Genomic DNA, 4,196 nt, shown 5'->3' with positions numbered 1-4,196 from the left:
CGCAACTTGACTTCTCTAAAATGTAAAAAAATGTATATGTGCTTATATTGGGCTCCTTATATCATTTGGTTCTTTGGTGTCCTTTTGGAGTTTCTAAGTGTCCTTCTTTGGAAAGTCATCTAAATTTATCTTGAAAAAAGCTTGCAGAAAATATAGATTTTTGAGAATCACCCTTCAATCTTTTGGTTTACTTTGCTGGATATAGCAAATGATGACAAAATAAACATTTGAAACCAGATAAATGGTCTATGCTTAATTTCATGAAGTGTGCGATTAATCGCGATTAATCACAGAAAAAGGATGTGATTAATCAGATTAAAAATTTTAATCAATTCACAGCCCTAATATATATATATATATATAAAAAAAAATACACACACATACACACATATACAGTGGGGAAAATAATTATTTGATCCCCTACTGATTTTGTAAGTTTGCCCACTTACAAAGAAATGAAGGGTCTATAATTTTTATGGTAGGTTTATTTTAACGGATAGAGAGAATATCAAGCAAAAAATCCAGAAAAAAAACTACTGTTCAAAAGTTATAAATTGATTTGCATTTCAGTGAGTCAAATAAGTATTTGATACCCAAGCAAAACTTGGTGGAGAAACTCTTGTTGGCAAGCACAGAGGTAGGACGTGTCTTGTAGTTGGTCACCAGGTTTGCATACATCTCAGGAGGGATTTTGTTCCACTCCTCTTTAAAGATTCTCTCTAAATCCTTACACTTTTTCATACAGGGCCATGTAGTTTTTGTAATTTTGTTTTCCCTTAATAATAAAAACCTTCATTTAAAAACTGCATGTTGTGTTTACTTGTGTTATCTTTGACTAATATTTAAATTTGTTTGATGATCTGAAACATTAAAGTGTGACAAACATGCAAAAAAATATGAAACCAGGAAGGGGGCCAACACTTTTTCACGCCACTGTATATATATATATATATATATATAGTTACAAATGTGAGCATTTCGAAGGCTTCTAACATTATGAGAAACATAAATTCAGTCAAGTGTGTTCAAACCTTTGACTAGCATATATTTACGTTGTAAGGGGAAAAAAATTACCTGTACCATCTCTGTTAAATTTACAACACAACTCTACAACACAATACATTTGCAATGCAATTCAATATGTAATTCAAATTACGGGTGAAACACCTGTGAAAATCAATACAGAATCAATAAAGAGAATTCCTTTATATTAACACAGTACACTGGGCCCTATTTTATGCAATTTTCTTTGAGAGTATATCAATTACAAAACATTTTATGGTGAACATGTATTAAGCTATGTTTGGCTAAGGCTATGTTTGTGTGAGAAGCCTATAGCAAACAGAAAAGACACATGGCAAACAGACACACACAGACAAGAGGCAAGAAACGTTCACTGCCATCTCTCAGACAGAAAGGAGCCAAAGAGAAGAACTCTATCAGTAAAAAGCCATTTATGACCATTTATGAAAATCGTTCATTGTTTTAACTTTGCTACCGTGTGTCTTCCACTTACGTGCACAAAATCCTGAAACTTCCTGCATTTATGGCTGTCCTCCTGTCTCAGGGATAATGTTACAGGGAATCAGAGGAAAACATGGAATTATTATCAGTCTTATCATGCGTTATGGCCTCGCTAATGTGAGCAGAGTGCTTTGGTAGCAGCCTAGCATGTTTACACGAGCTGATTCAGTTCAGAGAGAGACGACCTGAGAGAGTTTGATTACCTGAGAGACACAAAGTATAAGACTGATAGCGTAATGTCTAAGAATAAGACATTAGAGAGAGCAGGAACATTTCCAGTGAGTTTAACACAGTGATTTGAATGACTTTAATGGACATTTCATATATGTGAAACTTAACATAGACCTCAGTGAGTGGTCATGTTGTAATGTAGGCTGCTAAAAATGATGAAGGTCATAGTGAAAATTTACACTGTTTTAATGATGAAACTTTATAAACCCATTAGAAGTATTGTAGTCCTGCACTGATTTGATTTCATCTTTATTAAAGTTCTAATAATAGACCCCATTCTCAAGAAGTTTTATTATAATTTCTTTTGAAAGTGTTACTGCTAAACTCATATTTTCCAATCTTACATCCAAACAAGGGCCGTAACCACCATCATGGGACCACAAATATATAGGACACATCCATTCATATATTCAATTAGCGGTGAACAAATGTTTTGCCAGAGACTTATTCATAAAATATTATTAAAAATTTAAAAAAATGTGGTAACAGCCTAGCAAATAGTTATTTAGAGTTATTAAAACTACTAAAACGCAATTTACTTATTTCAAAAAGTGCCTAAAAATAATGTTTTTATTTCTTAACAGATTGAACAGAAAGTGCAGAGACAAATTCTGTTTTGTTATTATTTATTTATTTATTTTTAGAACAATGCATGAAGCTTTACTCTATGATAAAATACATAGAATAGAATAGAATAAATAAATAAGTAAATAAATAAATAAAAAAGGTATAGAATTAAAAAAAATTTTACACTACATACCTCCATAAAATGTAAAGGGGATAAATTGGGAATTTCATATGAAAAAAAATAATAAAATAAAAATATTATTTTATTTGAAAATTCCATCCATTACACACCAAATAAAGACAAGTATATCACTGTGACAAAACACATTGTTTTGTAAACTAGATTAGTAATGAGTCATGGGAACACTTCCACTGTTAAACTGTGCAAAGGTTAACCATGCAAAATATATTTGTATTTTGTAACACTTCCAAAAACTTGTTCTTGAGTCTGGGAAAGGGTCTTCAAGCGTTACTGAAGACACTGGCTACTCACAGTAAATTGATAAATAAATGTCCTCTTCACACTTCTAAATGCTCTCTATTGCGTAGCTGTTTTAGTGACATGACATATCTTGATTCTTCACTGTGAGATAAATAACAGTTAACAACAAATCTGTTGTCTACTGACTCAACTGCATACTATAAATAATATAACCCCTTATATGACTCACATTGCATCACAACACAACTGATTTCCCAAGAGAGTTGACCTCAGGTTACAGAACCACGTAACTCTTTCTTTTTCGGTTAGCATCTAATTAAAACAAATAAATACCAGCTGATGTGCCATTAAAGATTTACAGGTTAAATTTGTTTTTGTGATTGGCCCAGGATCAATAACTTGTTGCCATTAAATAATTATGAGGTAGAGATGTCTCCACTTTTCAGCAATAAAATGTTAATAACTATTTTTGATTTCCATAAACGTAACCTGACTAGTTGTCATTTGTGAGTTTTGGCATAAGAAAATGTTTCAGACAAAATTTTCATATTCTCTTCCTGGTTTTTCTTGTTGAGGCAAGATTGAATACATAATCAGTACCCATAATATTTATAAAAATGTTTTACTTCCATCGACACTTTATTTTACTATGAAATAAACCTGTGAGGTATTTTTTTCTTATGTCAAAACGTATCCTGGCATGTTACTAAAAATAATTGAATGTAGAAACCCCACTTTGATCAATGTAAATGTGGGAGATTAAATCTTTAAATGTTCAGCCTTATTAATACTGTTTGTAAAATACTAACACATAAACCTAAGGTTATGCAACCAAATATAATTAAACAGGTCCAAATCGATTCATTAAGTCATGATATACTGCCTATCAAATATTGTAACATATAACATATTCATTTCAAATTTTCCAATGCACTGTACAAAAGTACATTAATTGGAAGCTTTATTTATAAATCATAGGTTTTGACAAAAAAAAAAATCATCTTTTTTTTTTCCCTTTGTGCCAGCGAGATAAGACCAAAGAAAAGACCTTTTAACAAACTGTCAAACATCTTTAGGGTTTATTTAGCATACAAACCAACTCCCAACTAAATATATTTATTTTTAATAAACAAGGAAAATTGGAATCAAAATTAATTTGTCTCAAAAAAAAAGAAAAAAAGTCATGTTTAAAAACATAAACCGCATTAAAACCTAAAAACTGAGTATTCTAAATTACTTAAAATATATTTCAATAGTAACGTGAATGATTAATATTTGGTCAATTTAATTACTTATTGTATTTAACTATTTAAATATTACTTAATGATTTATTTTCAAAGAAAGTTTAATAAAAGATTTGGTGGTTTGGGGGAGCATTCTAGGGTTAAGAAAGCATACACTGTAAAAAATGACCGTGAATTTAACTGTAAAA

Source organism: Sinocyclocheilus rhinocerous, unplaced genomic scaffold (genome assembly GCF_001515625.1).
Source record: "Sinocyclocheilus rhinocerous isolate Xijiao unplaced genomic scaffold, SAMN03320098_v1.1 scaffold1763, whole genome shotgun sequence".
NCBI lineage: Eukaryota > Metazoa > Chordata > Actinopteri > Cypriniformes > Cyprinidae > Sinocyclocheilus > Sinocyclocheilus rhinocerous.
The sequence above is the reverse complement of the archived record's forward strand: the minus strand, read 5'-3'. Positions refer to the sequence as shown.